This window comes from Schistocerca cancellata, unplaced genomic scaffold (genome assembly GCF_023864275.1).
Source record: "Schistocerca cancellata isolate TAMUIC-IGC-003103 unplaced genomic scaffold, iqSchCanc2.1 HiC_scaffold_1023, whole genome shotgun sequence".
NCBI lineage: Eukaryota > Metazoa > Arthropoda > Insecta > Orthoptera > Acrididae > Schistocerca > Schistocerca cancellata.
The window spans coordinates 1-13,521 of NW_026047026.1; the positions used below are offsets into that span (position 1 = coordinate 1).

At 53.4% G+C, this 13,521-nt stretch overlaps 37 non-coding genes across 37 annotated transcripts; 18 read left to right on the forward strand and 19 right to left on the reverse strand.

The window, feature by feature from the left end:
* Positions 1-474: 474 nt before the first annotated feature.
* Trnar-acg (transfer RNA arginine (anticodon ACG)) lies at positions 475-547 on the forward strand. The gene has a single exon. It is a non-coding gene; the product is annotated as a tRNA-Arg (tRNA).
* A 738-nt stretch (positions 548-1,285) lies between these two features.
* On the reverse strand, positions 1,286-1,377 carry Trnai-uau (transfer RNA isoleucine (anticodon UAU)). Its single transcript is given in 2 exon segments — positions 1,286-1,321; positions 1,340-1,377. It is a non-coding gene; the product is annotated as a tRNA-Ile (tRNA).
* A 441-nt stretch (positions 1,378-1,818) lies between these two features.
* Trnar-acg (transfer RNA arginine (anticodon ACG)) lies at positions 1,819-1,891 on the forward strand. Its single transcript has one exon. It is a non-coding gene; the product is annotated as a tRNA-Arg (tRNA).
* Positions 1,892-2,447: 556 nt separating this feature from the next.
* Trnad-guc (transfer RNA aspartic acid (anticodon GUC)) lies at positions 2,448-2,519 on the reverse strand. The gene has a single exon. It is a non-coding gene; the product is annotated as a tRNA-Asp (tRNA).
* Positions 2,520-2,630: 111 nt separating this feature from the next.
* Trnai-uau (transfer RNA isoleucine (anticodon UAU)) lies at positions 2,631-2,722 on the reverse strand. The gene is given in 2 exon segments: positions 2,631-2,666; positions 2,685-2,722. It is a non-coding gene; the product is annotated as a tRNA-Ile (tRNA).
* A 442-nt stretch (positions 2,723-3,164) lies between these two features.
* Positions 3,165-3,237, forward strand: Trnar-acg (transfer RNA arginine (anticodon ACG)). Its single transcript has one exon. It is a non-coding gene; the product is annotated as a tRNA-Arg (tRNA).
* Positions 3,238-3,485: 248 nt separating this feature from the next.
* Positions 3,486-3,557, forward strand: Trnam-cau (transfer RNA methionine (anticodon CAU)). Its single transcript has one exon. It is a non-coding gene; the product is annotated as a tRNA-Met (tRNA).
* A 236-nt stretch (positions 3,558-3,793) lies between these two features.
* Trnad-guc (transfer RNA aspartic acid (anticodon GUC)) lies at positions 3,794-3,865 on the reverse strand. The gene has a single exon. It is a non-coding gene; the product is annotated as a tRNA-Asp (tRNA).
* Positions 3,866-3,976: 111 nt separating this feature from the next.
* Positions 3,977-4,068, reverse strand: Trnai-uau (transfer RNA isoleucine (anticodon UAU)). The gene is given in 2 exon segments: positions 3,977-4,012; positions 4,031-4,068. It is a non-coding gene; the product is annotated as a tRNA-Ile (tRNA).
* A 442-nt stretch (positions 4,069-4,510) lies between these two features.
* Positions 4,511-4,583, forward strand: Trnar-acg (transfer RNA arginine (anticodon ACG)). Its single transcript has one exon. It is a non-coding gene; the product is annotated as a tRNA-Arg (tRNA).
* Positions 4,584-4,831: 248 nt separating this feature from the next.
* Trnam-cau (transfer RNA methionine (anticodon CAU)) lies at positions 4,832-4,903 on the forward strand. Its single transcript has one exon. It is a non-coding gene; the product is annotated as a tRNA-Met (tRNA).
* Positions 4,904-5,139: 236 nt separating this feature from the next.
* Positions 5,140-5,211, reverse strand: Trnad-guc (transfer RNA aspartic acid (anticodon GUC)). Its single transcript has one exon. It is a non-coding gene; the product is annotated as a tRNA-Asp (tRNA).
* Positions 5,212-5,322: 111 nt separating this feature from the next.
* On the reverse strand, positions 5,323-5,414 carry Trnai-uau (transfer RNA isoleucine (anticodon UAU)). Its single transcript is given in 2 exon segments — positions 5,323-5,358; positions 5,377-5,414. It is a non-coding gene; the product is annotated as a tRNA-Ile (tRNA).
* Positions 5,415-5,856: 442 nt separating this feature from the next.
* Trnar-acg (transfer RNA arginine (anticodon ACG)) lies at positions 5,857-5,929 on the forward strand. Its single transcript has one exon. It is a non-coding gene; the product is annotated as a tRNA-Arg (tRNA).
* Positions 5,930-6,177: 248 nt separating this feature from the next.
* On the forward strand, positions 6,178-6,249 carry Trnam-cau (transfer RNA methionine (anticodon CAU)). Its single transcript has one exon. It is a non-coding gene; the product is annotated as a tRNA-Met (tRNA).
* A 236-nt stretch (positions 6,250-6,485) lies between these two features.
* On the reverse strand, positions 6,486-6,557 carry Trnad-guc (transfer RNA aspartic acid (anticodon GUC)). Its single transcript has one exon. It is a non-coding gene; the product is annotated as a tRNA-Asp (tRNA).
* Positions 6,558-6,668: 111 nt separating this feature from the next.
* Trnai-uau (transfer RNA isoleucine (anticodon UAU)) lies at positions 6,669-6,760 on the reverse strand. Its single transcript is given in 2 exon segments — positions 6,669-6,704; positions 6,723-6,760. It is a non-coding gene; the product is annotated as a tRNA-Ile (tRNA).
* A 442-nt stretch (positions 6,761-7,202) lies between these two features.
* On the forward strand, positions 7,203-7,275 carry Trnar-acg (transfer RNA arginine (anticodon ACG)). The gene has a single exon. It is a non-coding gene; the product is annotated as a tRNA-Arg (tRNA).
* A 248-nt stretch (positions 7,276-7,523) lies between these two features.
* On the forward strand, positions 7,524-7,595 carry Trnam-cau (transfer RNA methionine (anticodon CAU)). Its single transcript has one exon. It is a non-coding gene; the product is annotated as a tRNA-Met (tRNA).
* Positions 7,596-7,831: 236 nt separating this feature from the next.
* Positions 7,832-7,903, reverse strand: Trnad-guc (transfer RNA aspartic acid (anticodon GUC)). The gene has a single exon. It is a non-coding gene; the product is annotated as a tRNA-Asp (tRNA).
* Positions 7,904-8,014: 111 nt separating this feature from the next.
* Trnai-uau (transfer RNA isoleucine (anticodon UAU)) lies at positions 8,015-8,106 on the reverse strand. The gene is given in 2 exon segments: positions 8,015-8,050; positions 8,069-8,106. It is a non-coding gene; the product is annotated as a tRNA-Ile (tRNA).
* A 442-nt stretch (positions 8,107-8,548) lies between these two features.
* Trnar-acg (transfer RNA arginine (anticodon ACG)) lies at positions 8,549-8,621 on the forward strand. Its single transcript has one exon. It is a non-coding gene; the product is annotated as a tRNA-Arg (tRNA).
* Positions 8,622-8,869: 248 nt separating this feature from the next.
* On the forward strand, positions 8,870-8,941 carry Trnam-cau (transfer RNA methionine (anticodon CAU)). Its single transcript has one exon. It is a non-coding gene; the product is annotated as a tRNA-Met (tRNA).
* A 236-nt stretch (positions 8,942-9,177) lies between these two features.
* Trnad-guc (transfer RNA aspartic acid (anticodon GUC)) lies at positions 9,178-9,249 on the reverse strand. Its single transcript has one exon. It is a non-coding gene; the product is annotated as a tRNA-Asp (tRNA).
* Positions 9,250-9,360: 111 nt separating this feature from the next.
* Trnai-uau (transfer RNA isoleucine (anticodon UAU)) lies at positions 9,361-9,452 on the reverse strand. Its single transcript is given in 2 exon segments — positions 9,361-9,396; positions 9,415-9,452. It is a non-coding gene; the product is annotated as a tRNA-Ile (tRNA).
* Positions 9,453-9,894: 442 nt separating this feature from the next.
* Trnar-acg (transfer RNA arginine (anticodon ACG)) lies at positions 9,895-9,967 on the forward strand. Its single transcript has one exon. It is a non-coding gene; the product is annotated as a tRNA-Arg (tRNA).
* A 248-nt stretch (positions 9,968-10,215) lies between these two features.
* On the forward strand, positions 10,216-10,287 carry Trnam-cau (transfer RNA methionine (anticodon CAU)). The gene has a single exon. It is a non-coding gene; the product is annotated as a tRNA-Met (tRNA).
* A 236-nt stretch (positions 10,288-10,523) lies between these two features.
* Trnad-guc (transfer RNA aspartic acid (anticodon GUC)) lies at positions 10,524-10,595 on the reverse strand. Its single transcript has one exon. It is a non-coding gene; the product is annotated as a tRNA-Asp (tRNA).
* A 111-nt stretch (positions 10,596-10,706) lies between these two features.
* Trnai-uau (transfer RNA isoleucine (anticodon UAU)) lies at positions 10,707-10,798 on the reverse strand. Its single transcript is given in 2 exon segments — positions 10,707-10,742; positions 10,761-10,798. It is a non-coding gene; the product is annotated as a tRNA-Ile (tRNA).
* Positions 10,799-11,239: 441 nt separating this feature from the next.
* Positions 11,240-11,312, forward strand: Trnar-acg (transfer RNA arginine (anticodon ACG)). Its single transcript has one exon. It is a non-coding gene; the product is annotated as a tRNA-Arg (tRNA).
* A 248-nt stretch (positions 11,313-11,560) lies between these two features.
* On the forward strand, positions 11,561-11,632 carry Trnam-cau (transfer RNA methionine (anticodon CAU)). Its single transcript has one exon. It is a non-coding gene; the product is annotated as a tRNA-Met (tRNA).
* A 236-nt stretch (positions 11,633-11,868) lies between these two features.
* Positions 11,869-11,940, reverse strand: Trnad-guc (transfer RNA aspartic acid (anticodon GUC)). Its single transcript has one exon. It is a non-coding gene; the product is annotated as a tRNA-Asp (tRNA).
* Positions 11,941-12,051: 111 nt separating this feature from the next.
* Trnai-uau (transfer RNA isoleucine (anticodon UAU)) lies at positions 12,052-12,143 on the reverse strand. The gene is given in 2 exon segments: positions 12,052-12,087; positions 12,106-12,143. It is a non-coding gene; the product is annotated as a tRNA-Ile (tRNA).
* Positions 12,144-12,585: 442 nt separating this feature from the next.
* Trnar-acg (transfer RNA arginine (anticodon ACG)) lies at positions 12,586-12,658 on the forward strand. The gene has a single exon. It is a non-coding gene; the product is annotated as a tRNA-Arg (tRNA).
* Positions 12,659-12,906: 248 nt separating this feature from the next.
* Positions 12,907-12,978, forward strand: Trnam-cau (transfer RNA methionine (anticodon CAU)). The gene has a single exon. It is a non-coding gene; the product is annotated as a tRNA-Met (tRNA).
* Positions 12,979-13,214: 236 nt separating this feature from the next.
* Positions 13,215-13,286, reverse strand: Trnad-guc (transfer RNA aspartic acid (anticodon GUC)). Its single transcript has one exon. It is a non-coding gene; the product is annotated as a tRNA-Asp (tRNA).
* A 111-nt stretch (positions 13,287-13,397) lies between these two features.
* Positions 13,398-13,489, reverse strand: Trnai-uau (transfer RNA isoleucine (anticodon UAU)). The gene is given in 2 exon segments: positions 13,398-13,433; positions 13,452-13,489. It is a non-coding gene; the product is annotated as a tRNA-Ile (tRNA).
* Positions 13,490-13,521: the final 32 nt, after the last annotated feature.

Below are 13,521 nucleotides of genomic sequence, written 5' to 3' on the forward strand. Positions count from 1 at the left end.
TACCGTGCGCTAACCAATTGCGCCACTGGGGCTACAGCAGGGTGCTTTCAGTTAGCGGTATTTGCTTTGCCGCCAACCTGTTGTGGCTACAGACCCATCATACGACCGTCACCTGCGGCCATACTGCGACTTTAGCACCTGGCTACGGATGCTTCATACGATTCTTGTTTCATATGCTACACTTACAAGCATATCAACCGCTTGTCATCACCGAAAAATTGCAGAAAAACGCGCGCCTTGCCTTCTGCTACCTGTCCAACAGCGAGGGCAGATGTGTGGCAAGCTCTAAGCTATGCAGGCGCACCGTGGCCGAGCAGCTGGAGGAGAGATGCCTTCCTTGGCAGCTCCCTGCAGAGTGCGGAAGACCAGAGTGGCCGCGCCGCCGTTGTCAGTGGACGACACGCAGTTGCCGAGCCACGGAGAACACGTTGCTCTGCGATGTGTACCCGCCTCATATGACGAAAGGCGAACAGTGGCCCTGTGGCGCAACGGATAACGCGTCTGACTACGGATCAGAAGATTCCAGGTTCGAATCCTGGCAGGGTCGGCATTTTGTTAGTTGCGGGCGCGTAGCTAGGCAGTGCATTCGAATGTTTCCACCTGCGTGGAGTGCAATGTCAATCCTGAGCATCTCGCAGCTGCATCTCGAGACGATCGTGGTAAATATCGCTTCGTGCAAGCGTCAGCGTAGCGTCAGTCGAGCAAAGTCGAGACAAGTCAAGCTGAGAGATGTTGCACAGTTAAGTAAACGGTACGCGACGCAGACAATGCTTTTCCAAGTGTCCCACGTCACGCAGCAGAGTGGCGCAGTGGAAGCGTGCTGGGCCCATAACCCAGAGGTCCGTGGATCGAAACCACGCTCTGCTGAAATTATTCTTTTTCTTGGGTGCTTCGAGCTCGATCATTAAGCCTGGGGTGCGCTGACCCAGCGTCAACAGCAAACCCTGTAAGTTCTGAAACGATGACGACGTCGTGTGGAGAATACGAGAAACACTTCCTAAGACGCAGAGTTTCTTACGATTCTGCAGCAACTACATTTCTCGATCACAACGTTAATGTCCTATCGGGCCACACGTGCAACTTTCGCGATATAAAAATCGCACCTCCCCGGCGGGAATCGAACCCCGGTCTCCCGCGTGACAGGCGGGGATACTAACCACTATACTACCGAGGAATACGCAAACGATACGCACAACGCACGCACACTTATTCTTCTCAAGTAGGTGATTCATCTCAAATCTAGCGTCCCGATGCTTTCAGAGTCAGCTGCTACGAAATAAAAGTATGCCCCAGGTGAGGCTCGAACTCACAACCCCGGCATTGCTCACGGCTACTGCCTTATAAGTACCGTGCGCTAACCAATTGCGCCACTGGGGCTACAGCAGGGTGCTTTCAGTTAGCGGTATTTGCTTTGCGCCAACCTGTTGTGGCTACAGACCCATCATACGACCGTCACCTGCGGCCATACTGCGACTTTAGCACCTGGCTACGGATGCTTCATACGATTCTTGTTTCATATGCTACACTTACAAGCATATCAACCGCTTGTCATCACCGAAAAATTGCAGAAAAACGCGCGCCTTGCCTTCTGCTACCTGTCCAACAGCGAGGGCAGATGTGTGGCAAGCTCTAAGCTATGCAGGCGCACCGTGGCCGAGCAGCTGGAGGAGAGATGCCTTCCTTGGCAGCTCCCTGCAGAGTGCGGAAGACCAGAGTGGCCGCGCCGCCGTTGTCAGTGGACGACACGCAGTTGCCGAGCCACGGAGAACACGTTGCTCTGCGATGTGTACCCGCCTCATATGACGAAAGGCGAACAGTGGCCCTGTGGCGCAACGGATAACGCGTCTGACTACGGATCAGAAGATTCCAGGTTCGAATCCTGGCAGGGTCGGCATTTTGTTAGTTGCGGGCGCGTAGCTAGGCAGTGCATTCGAATGTTTCCACCTGCGTGGAGTGCAATGTCAATCCTGAGCATCTCGCAGCTGCATCTCGAGACGATCGTGGTAAATATCGCTTCGTGCAAGCGTCAGCGTAGCGTCAGTCGAGCAAAGTCGAGACAAGTCAAGCTGAGAGATGTTGCACAGTTAAGTAAACGGTACGCGACGCAGACAATGCTTTTCCAAGTGTCCCACGTCACGCAGCAGAGTGGCGCAGTGGAAGCGTGCTGGGCCCATAACCCAGAGGTCCGTGGATCGAAACCACGCTCTGCTGAAATTATTCTTTTTCTTGGGTGCTTCGAGCTCGATCATTAAGCCTGGGGTGCGCTGACCCAGCGTCAACAGCAAACCCTGTAAGTTCTGAAACGATGACGACGTCGTGTGGAGAATACGAGAAACACTTCCTAAGACGCAGAGTTTCTTACGATTCTGCAGCAACTACATTTCTCGATCACAACGTTAATGTCCTATCGGGCCACACGTGCAACTTTCGCGATATAAAAATCGCACCTCCCCGGCGGGGAATCGAACCCCGGTCTCCCGCGTGACAGGCGGGGATACTAACCACTATACTACCGAGGAATACGCAAACGATACGCACAACGCACGCACACTTATTCTTCTCAAGTAGGTGATTCATCTCAAATCTAGCGTCCCGATGCTTTCAGAGTCAGCTGCTACGAAATAAAAGTATGCCCCAGGTGAGGCTCGAACTCACAACCCCGGCATTGCTCACGGCTACTGCCTTATAAGTACCGTGCGCTAACCAATTGCGCCACTGGGGCTACAGCAGGGTGCTTTCAGTTAGCGGTATTTGCTTTGCCGCCAACCTGTTGTGGCTACAGACCCATCATACGACCGTCACCTGCGGCCATACTGCGACTTTAGCACCTGGCTACGGATGCTTCATACGATTCTTGTTTCATATGCTACACTTACAAGCATATCAACCGCTTGTCATCACCGAAAAATTGCAGAAAAACGCGCGCCTTGCCTTCTGCTACCTGTCCAACAGCGAGGGCAGATGTGTGGCAAGCTCTAAGCTATGCAGGCGCACCGTGGCCGAGCAGCTGGAGGAGAGATGCCTTCCTTGGCAGCTCCCTGCAGAGTGCGGAAGACCAGAGTGGCCGCGCCGCCGTTGTCAGTGGACGACACGCAGTTGCCGAGCCACGGAGAACACGTTGCTCTGCGATGTGTACCCGCCTCATATGACGAAAGGCGAACAGTGGCCCTGTGGCGCAACGGATAACGCGTCTGACTACGGATCAGAAGATTCCAGGTTCGAATCCTGGCAGGGTCGGCATTTTGTTAGTTGCGGGCGCGTAGCTAGGCAGTGCATTCGAATGTTTCCACCTGCGTGGAGTGCAATGTCAATCCTGAGCATCTCGCAGCTGCATCTCGAGACGATCGTGGTAAATATCGCTTCGTGCAAGCGTCAGCGTAGCGTCAGTCGAGCAAAGTCGAGACAAGTCAAGCTGAGAGATGTTGCACAGTTAAGTAAACGGTACGCGACGCAGACAATGCTTTTCCAAGTGTCCCACGTCACGCAGCAGAGTGGCGCAGTGGAAGCGTGCTGGGCCCATAACCCAGAGGTCCGTGGATCGAAACCACGCTCTGCTAAAATTATTCTTTTTCTTGGGTGCTTCGAGCTCGATCATTAAGCCTGGGGTGCGCTGACCCAGCGTCAACAGCAAACCCTGTAAGTTCTGAAACGATGACGACGTCGTGTGGAGAATACGAGAAACACTTCCTAAGACGCAGAGTTTCTTACGATTCTGCAGCAACTACATTTCTCGATCACAACGTTAATGTCCTATCGGGCCACACGTGCAACTTTCGCGATATAAAAATCGCACCTCCCCGGCGGGGAATCGAACCCCGGTCTCCCGCGTGACAGGCGGGGATACTAACCACTATACTACCGAGGAATACGCAAACGATACGCACAACGCACGCACACTTATTCTTCTCAAGTAGGTGATTCATCTCAAATCTAGCGTCCCGATGCTTTCAGAGTCAGCTGCTACGAAATAAAAGTATGCCCCAGGTGAGGCTCGAACTCACAACCCCGGCATTGCTCACGGCTACTGCCTTATAAGTACCGTGCGCTAACCAATTGCGCCACTGGGGCTACAGCAGGGTGCTTTCAGTTAGCGGTATTTGCTTTGCCGCCAACCTGTTGTGGCTACAGACCCATCATACGACCGTCACCTGCGGCCATACTGCGACTTTAGCACCTGGCTACGGATGCTTCATACGATTCTTGTTTCATATGCTACACTTACAAGCATATCAACCGCTTGTCATCACCGAAAAATTGCAGAAAAACGCGCGCCTTGCCTTCTGCTACCTGTCCAACAGCGAGGGCAGATGTGTGGCAAGCTCTAAGCTATGCAGGCGCACCGTGGCCGAGCAGCTGGAGGAGAGATGCCTTCCTTGGCAGCTCCCTGCAGAGTGCGGAAGACCAGAGTGGCCGCGCCGCCGTTGTCAGTGGACGACACGCAGTTGCCGAGCCACGGAGAACACGTTGCTCTGCGATGTGTACCCGCCTCATATGACGAAAGGCGAACAGTGGCCCTGTGGCGCAACGGATAACGCGTCTGACTACGGATCAGAAGATTCCAGGTTCGAATCCTGGCAGGGTCGGCATTTTGTTAGTTGCGGGCGCGTAGCTAGGCAGTGCATTCGAATGTTTCCACCTGCGTGGAGTGCAATGTCAATCCTGAGCATCTCGCAGCTGCATCTCGAGACGATCGTGGTAAATATCGCTTCGTGCAAGCGTCAGCGTAGCGTCAGTCGAGCAAAGTCGAGACAAGTCAAGCTGAGAGATGTTGCACAGTTAAGTAAACGGTACGCGACGCAGACAATGCTTTTCCAAGTGTCCCACGTCACGCAGCAGAGTGGCGCAGTGGAAGCGTGCTGGGCCCATAACCCAGAGGTCCGTGGATCGAAACCACGCTCTGCTAAAATTATTCTTTTTCTTGGGTGCTTCGAGCTCGATCATTAAGCCTGGGGTGCGCTGACCCAGCGTCAACAGCAAACCCTGTAAGTTCTGAAACGATGACGACGTCGTGTGGAGAATACGAGAAACACTTCCTAAGACGCAGAGTTTCTTACGATTCTGCAGCAACTACATTTCTCGATCACAACGTTAATGTCCTATCGGGCCACACGTGCAACTTTCGCGATATAAAAATCGCACCTCCCCGGCGGGGAATCGAACCCCGGTCTCCCGCGTGACAGGCGGGGATACTAACCACTATACTACCGAGGAATACGCAAACGATACGCACAACGCACGCACACTTATTCTTCTCAAGTAGGTGATTCATCTCAAATCTAGCGTCCCGATGCTTTCAGAGTCAGCTGCTACGAAATAAAAGTATGCCCCAGGTGAGGCTCGAACTCACAACCCCGGCACTGCTCACGGCTACTGCCTTATAAGTACCGTGCGCTAACCAATTGCGCCACTGGGGCTACAGCAGGGTGCTTTCAGTTAGCGGTATTTGCTTTGCCGCCAACCTGTTGTGGCTACAGACCCATCATACGACCGTCACCTGCGGCCATACTGCGACTTTAGCACCTGGCTACGGATGCTTCATACGATTCTTGTTTCATATGCTACACTTACAAGCATATCAACCGCTTGTCATCACCGAAAAATTGCAGAAAAACGCGCGCCTTGCCTTCTGCTACCTGTCCAACAGCGAGGGCAGATGTGTGGCAAGCTCTAAGCTATGCAGGCGCACCGTGGCCGAGCAGCTGGAGGAGAGATGCCTTCCTTGGCAGCTCCCTGCAGAGTGCGGAAGACCAGAGTGGCCGCGCCGCCGTTGTCAGTGGACGACACGCAGTTGCCGAGCCACGGAGAACACGTTGCTCTGCGATGTGTACCCGCCTCATATGACGAAAGGCGAACAGTGGCCCTGTGGCGCAACGGATAACGCGTCTGACTACGGATCAGAAGATTCCAGGTTCGAATCCTGGCAGGGTCGGCATTTTGTTAGTTGCGGGCGCGTAGCTAGGCAGTGCATTCGAATGTTTCCACCTGCGTGGAGTGCAATGTCAATCCTGAGCATCTCGCAGCTGCATCTCGAGACGATCGTGGTAAATATCGCTTCGTGCAAGCGTCAGCGTAGCGTCAGTCGAGCAAAGTCGAGACAAGTCAAGCTGAGAGATGTTGCACAGTTAAGTAAACGGTACGCGACGCAGACAATGCTTTTCCAAGTGTCCCACGTCACGCAGCAGAGTGGCGCAGTGGAAGCGTGCTGGGCCCATAACCCAGAGGTCCGTGGATCGAAACCACGCTCTGCTAAAATTATTCTTTTTCTTGGGTGCTTCGAGCTCGATCATTAAGCCTGGGGTGCGCTGACCCAGCGTCAACAGCAAACCCTGTAAGTTCTGAAACGATGACGACGTCGTGTGGAGAATACGAGAAACACTTCCTAAGACGCAGAGTTTCTTACGATTCTGCAGCAACTACATTTCTCGATCACAACGTTAATGTCCTATCGGGCCACACGTGCAACTTTCGCGATATAAAAATCGCACCTCCCCGGCGGGGAATCGAACCCCGGTCTCCCGCGTGACAGGCGGGGATACTAACCACTATACTACCGAGGAATACGCAAACGATACGCACAACGCACGCACACTTATTCTTCTCAAGTAGGTGATTCATCTCAAATCTAGCGTCCCGATGCTTTCAGAGTCAGCTGCTACGAAATAAAAGTATGCCCCAGGTGAGGCTCGAACTCACAACCCCGGCATTGCTCACGGCTACTGCCTTATAAGTACCGTGCGCTAACCAATTGCGCCACTGGGGCTACAGCAGGGTGCTTTCAGTTAGCGGTATTTGCTTTGCCGCCAACCTGTTGTGGCTACAGACCCATCATACGACCGTCACCTGCGGCCATACTGCGACTTTAGCACCTGGCTACGGATGCTTCATACGATTCTTGTTTCATATGCTACACTTACAAGCATATCAACCGCTTGTCATCACCGAAAAATTGCAGAAAAACGCGCGCCTTGCCTTCTGCTACCTGTCCAACAGCGAGGGCAGATGTGTGGCAAGCTCTAAGCTATGCAGGCGCACCGTGGCCGAGCAGCTGGAGGAGAGATGCCTTCCTTGGCAGCTCCCTGCAGAGTGCGGAAGACCAGAGTGGCCGCGCCGCCGTTGTCAGTGGACGACACGCAGTTGCCGAGCCACGGAGAACACGTTGCTCTGCGATGTGTACCCGCCTCATATGACGAAAGGCGAACAGTGGCCCTGTGGCGCAACGGATAACGCGTCTGACTACGGATCAGAAGATTCCAGGTTCGAATCCTGGCAGGGTCGGCATTTTGTTAGTTGCGGGCGCGTAGCTAGGCAGTGCATTCGAATGTTTCCACCTGCGTGGAGTGCAATGTCAATCCTGAGCATCTCGCAGCTGCATCTCGAGACGATCGTGGTAAATATCGCTTCGTGCAAGCGTCAGCGTAGCGTCAGTCGAGCAAAGTCGAGACAAGTCAAGCTGAGAGATGTTGCACAGTTAAGTAAACGGTACGCGACGCAGACAATGCTTTTCCAAGTGTCCCACGTCACGCAGCAGAGTGGCGCAGTGGAAGCGTGCTGGGCCCATAACCCAGAGGTCCGTGGATCGAAACCACGCTCTGCTAAAATTATTCTTTTTCTTGGGTGCTTCGAGCTCGATCATTAAGCCTGGGGTGCGCTGACCCAGCGTCAACAGCAAACCCTGTAAGTTCTGAAACGATGACGACGTCGTGTGGAGAATACGAGAAACACTTCCTAAGACGCAGAGTTTCTTACGATTCTGCAGCAACTACATTTCTCGATCACAACGTTAATGTCCTATCGGGCCACACGTGCAACTTTCGCGATATAAAAATCGCACCTCCCCGGCGGGGAATCGAACCCCGGTCTCCCGCGTGACAGGCGGGGATACTAACCACTATACTACCGAGGAATACGCAAACGATACGCACAACGCACGCACACTTATTCTTCTCAAGTAGGTGATTCATCTCAAATCTAGCGTCCCGATGCTTTCAGAGTCAGCTGCTACGAAATAAAAGTATGCCCCAGGTGAGGCTCGAACTCACAACCCCGGCATTGCTCACGGCTACTGCCTTATAAGTACCGTGCGCTAACCAATTGCGCCACTGGGGCTACAGCAGGGTGCTTTCAGTTAGCGGTATTTGCTTTGCCGCCAACCTGTTGTGGCTACAGACCCATCATACGACCGTCACCTGCGGCCATACTGCGACTTTAGCACCTGGCTACGGATGCTTCATACGATTCTTGTTTCATATGCTACACTTACAAGCATATCAACCGCTTGTCATCACCGAAAAATTGCAGAAAAACGCGCGCCTTGCCTTCTGCTACCTGTCCAACAGCGAGGGCAGATGTGTGGCAAGCTCTAAGCTATGCAGGCGCACCGTGGCCGAGCAGCTGGAGGAGAGATGCCTTCCTTGGCAGCTCCCTGCAGAGTGCGGAAGACCAGAGTGGCCGCGCCGCCGTTGTCAGTGGACGACACGCAGTTGCCGAGCCACGGAGAACACGTTGCTCTGCGATGTGTACCCGCCTCATATGACGAAAGGCGAACAGTGGCCCTGTGGCGCAACGGATAACGCGTCTGACTACGGATCAGAAGATTCCAGGTTCGAATCCTGGCAGGGTCGGCATTTTGTTAGTTGCGGGCGCGTAGCTAGGCAGTGCATTCGAATGTTTCCACCTGCGTGGAGTGCAATGTCAATCCTGAGCATCTCGCAGCTGCATCTCGAGACGATCGTGGTAAATATCGCTTCGTGCAAGCGTCAGCGTAGCGTCAGTCGAGCAAAGTCGAGACAAGTCAAGCTGAGAGATGTTGCACAGTTAAGTAAACGGTACGCGACGCAGACAATGCTTTTCCAAGTGTCCCACGTCACGCAGCAGAGTGGCGCAGTGGAAGCGTGCTGGGCCCATAACCCAGAGGTCCGTGGATCGAAACCACGCTCTGCTAAAATTATTCTTTTTCTTGGGTGCTTCGAGCTCGATCATTAAGCCTGGGGTGCGCTGACCCAGCGTCAACAGCAAACCCTGTAAGTTCTGAAACGATGACGACGTCGTGTGGAGAATACGAGAAACACTTCCTAAGACGCAGAGTTTCTTACGATTCTGCAGCAACTACATTTCTCGATCACAACGTTAATGTCCTATCGGGCCACACGTGCAACTTTCGCGATATAAAAATCGCACCTCCCCGGCGGGGAATCGAACCCCGGTCTCCCGCGTGACAGGCGGGGATACTAACCACTATACTACCGAGGAATACGCAAACGATACGCACAACGCACGCACACTTATTCTTCTCAAGTAGGTGATTCATCTCAAATCTAGCGTCCCGATGCTTTCAGAGTCAGCTGCTACGAAATAAAAGTATGCCCCAGGTGAGGCTCGAACTCACAACCCCGGCATTGCTCACGGCTACTGCCTTATAAGTACCGTGCGCTAACCAATTGCGCCACTGGGGCTACAGCAGGGTGCTTTCAGTTAGCGGTATTTGCTTTGCCGCCAACCTGTTGTGGCTACAGACCCATCATACGACCGTCACCTGCGGCCATACTGCGACTTTAGCACCTGGCTACGGATGCTTCATACGATTCTTGTTTCATATGCTACACTTACAAGCATATCAACCGCTTGTCATCACCGAAAAATTGCAGAAAAACGCGCGCCTTGCCTTCTGCTACCTGTCCAACAGCGAGGGCAGATGTGTGGCAAGCTCTAAGCTATGCAGGCGCACCGTGGCCGAGCAGCTGGAGGAGAGATGCCTTCCTTGGCAGCTCCCTGCAGAGTGCGGAAGACCAGAGTGGCCGCGCCGCCGTTGTCAGTGGACGACACGCAGTTGCCGAGCCACGGAGAACACGTTGCTCTGCGATGTGTACCCGCCTCATATGACGAAAGGCGAACAGTGGCCCTGTGGCGCAACGGATAACGCGTCTGACTACGGATCAGAAGATTCCAGGTTCGAATCCTGGCAGGGTCGGCATTTTGTTAGTTGCGGGCGCGTAGCTAGGCAGTGCATTCGAATGTTTCCACCTGCGTGGAGTGCAATGTCAATCCTGAGCATCTCGCAGCTGCATCTCGAGACGATCGTGGTAAATATCGCTTCGTGCAAGCGTCAGCGTAGCGTCAGTCGAGCAAAGTCGAGACAAGTCAAGCTGAGAGATGTTGCACAGTTAAGTAAACGGTACGCGACGCAGACAATGCTTTTCCAAGTGTCCCACGTCACGCAGCAGAGTGGCGCAGTGGAAGCGTGCTGGGCCCATAACCCAGAGGTCCGTGGATCGAAACCACGCTCTGCTAAAATTATTCTTTTTCTTGGGTGCTTCGAGCTCGATCATTAAGCCTGGGGTGCGCTGACCCAGCGTCAACAGCAAACCCTGTAAGTTCTGAAACGATGACGACGTCGTGTGGAGAATACGAGAAACACTTCCTAAGACGCAGAGTTTCTTACGATTCTGCAGCAACTACATTTCTCGATCACAACGTTAATGTCCTATCGGGCCACACGTGCAACTTTCGCGATATAAAAATCGCACCTCCCCGGCGGGGAATCGAACCCCGGTCTCCCGCGTGACAGGCGGGGATACTAACCACTATACTACCGAGGAATACGCAAACGATACGCACAACGCACGCACACTTATTCTTCTCAAGTAGGTGATTCATCTCAAATCTAGCGTCCCGATGCTTTCAGAGTCAGCTGCTACGAAATAAAAGTATGCCCCAGGTGAGGCTCGAACTCACAACCCCGGCATTGCTCACGGCTACTGCCTTATAAGTACCGTGCGCTAACCAATTGCGCCACTGGGGCTACAGCAGGGTGCTTTCAGTTAGCGGTATTTGCTTTGCCGCCAACCTGTTGTGGCTACAGACCCATCATACGACCGTCACCTGCGGCCATACTGCGACTTTAGCACCTGGCTACGGATGCTTCATACGATTCTTGTTTCATATGCTACACTTACAAGCATATCAACCGCTTGTCATCACCGAAAAATTGCAGAAAAACGCGCGCCTTGCCTTCTGCTACCCTCCAACAGCGAGGGCAGATGTGTGGCAAGCTCTAAGCTATGCAGGCGCACCGTGGCCGAGCAGCTGGAGGAGAGATGCCTTCCTTGGCAGCTCCCTGCAGAGTGCGGAAGACCAGAGTGGCCGCGCCGCCGTTGTCAGTGGACGACACGCAGTTGCCGAGCCACGGAGAACACGTTGCTCTGCGATGTGTACCCGCCTCATATGACGAAAGGCGAACAGTGGCCCTGTGGCGCAACGGATAACGCGTCTGACTACGGATCAGAAGATTCCAGGTTCGAATCCTGGCAGGGTCGGCATTTTGTTAGTTGCGGGCGCGTAGCTAGGCAGTGCATTCGAATGTTTCCACCTGCGTGGAGTGCAATGTCAATCCTGAGCATCTCGCAGCTGCATCTCGAGACGATCGTGGTAAATATCGCTTCGTGCAAGCGTCAGCGTAGCGTCAGTCGAGCAAAGTCGAGACAAGTCAAGCTGAGAGATGTTGCACAGTTAAGTAAACGGTACGCGACGCAGACAATGCTTTTCCAAGTGTCCCACGTCACGCAGCAGAGTGGCGCAGTGGAAGCGTGCTGGGCCCATAACCCAGAGGTCCGTGGATCGAAACCACGCTCTGCTAAAATTATTCTTTTTCTTGGGTGCTTCGAGCTCGATCATTAAGCCTGGGGTGCGCTGACCCAGCGTCAACAGCAAACCCTGTAAGTTCTGAAACGATGACGACGTCGTGTGGAGAATACGAGAAACACTTCCTAAGACGCAGAGTTTCTTACGATTCTGCAGCAACTACATTTCTCGATCACAACGTTAATGTCCTATCGGGCCACACGTGCAACTTTCGCGATATAAAAATCGCACCTCCCCGGCGGGGAATCGAACCCCGGTCTCCCGCGTGACAGGCGGGGATACTAACCACTATACTACCGAGGAATACGCAAACGATACGCACAACGCACGCACACTTATTCTTCTCAAGTAGGTGATTCATCTCAAATCTAGCGTCCCGATGCTTTCAGAGTCAGCTGCTACGAAATAAAAGTATGCCCCAGGTGAGGCTCGAACTCACAACCCCGGCATTGCTCACGGCTACTGCCTTATAAGTACCGTGCGCTAACCAATTGCGCCACTGGGGCTACAGCAGGGTGCTTTCAGTTAGCGGTATTTGCTTTGCCGCCAACCTGTTGTGGCTACAGACCCATCATACGACCGTCACCTGCGGCCATACTGCGACTTTAGCACCTGGCTACGGATGCTTCATACGATTCTTGTTTCATATGCTACACTTACAAGCATATCAACCGCTTGTCATCACCGAAAAATTGCAGAAAAACGCGCGCCTTGCCTTCTGCTACCTGTCCAACAGCGAGGGCAGATGTGTGGCAAGCTCTAAGCTATGCAGGCGCACCGTGGCCGAGCAGCTGGAGGAGAGATGCCTTCCTTGGCAGCTCCCTGCAGAGTGCGGAAGACCAGAGTGGCCGCGCCGCCGTTGTCAGTGGACGACACGCAGTTGCCGAGCCACGGAGAACACGTTGCTCTGCGATGTGTACCCGCCTCATATGACGAAAGGCGAACAGTGGCCCTGTGGCGCAACGGATAACGCGTCTGACTACGGATCAGAAGATTCCAGGTTCGAATCCTGGCAGGGTCGGCATTTTGTTAGTTGCGGGCGCGTAGCTAGGCAGTGCATTCGAATGTTTCCACCTGCGTGGAGTGCAATGTCAATCCTGAGCATCTCGCAGCTGCATCTCGAGACGATCGTGGTAAATATCGCTTCGTGCAAGCGTCAGCGTAGCGTCAGTCGAGCAAAGTCGAGACAAGTCAAGCTGAGAGATGTTGCACAGTTAAGTAAACGGTACGCGACGCAGACAATGCTTTTCCAAGTGTCCCACGTCACGCAGCAGAGTGGCGCAGTGGAAGCGTGCTGGGCCCATAACCCAGAGGTCCGTGGATCGAAACCACGCTCTGCTAAAATTATTCTTTTTCTTGGGTGCTTCGAGCTCGATCATTAAGCCTGGGGTGCGCTGACCCAGCGTCAACAGCAAACCCTGTAAGTTCTGAAACGATGACGACGTCGTGTGGAGAATACGAGAAACACTTCCTAAGACGCAGAGTTTCTTACGATTCTGCAGCAACTACATTTCTCGATCACAACGTTAATGTCCTATCGGGCCACACGTGCAACTTTCGCGATATAAAAATCGCACCTCCCCGGCGGGGAATCGAACCCCGGTCTCCCGCGTGACAGGCGGGGATACTAACCACTATACTACCGAGGAATACGCAAACGATACGCACAACGCACGCACACTTATTCTTCTCAAGTAGGTGATTCATCTCAAATCTAGCGTCCCGATGCTTTCAGAGTCAGCTGCTACGAAATAAAAGTATGCCCCAGGTGAGGCTCGAACTCACAACCCCGGCATTGCTCACGGCTACTGCCTTATAAGTACCGTGCGCTAACCAATTGCGCCACTGGGGCTACAGCAGGGTGCTTTCAGTTAGCGGTATTTG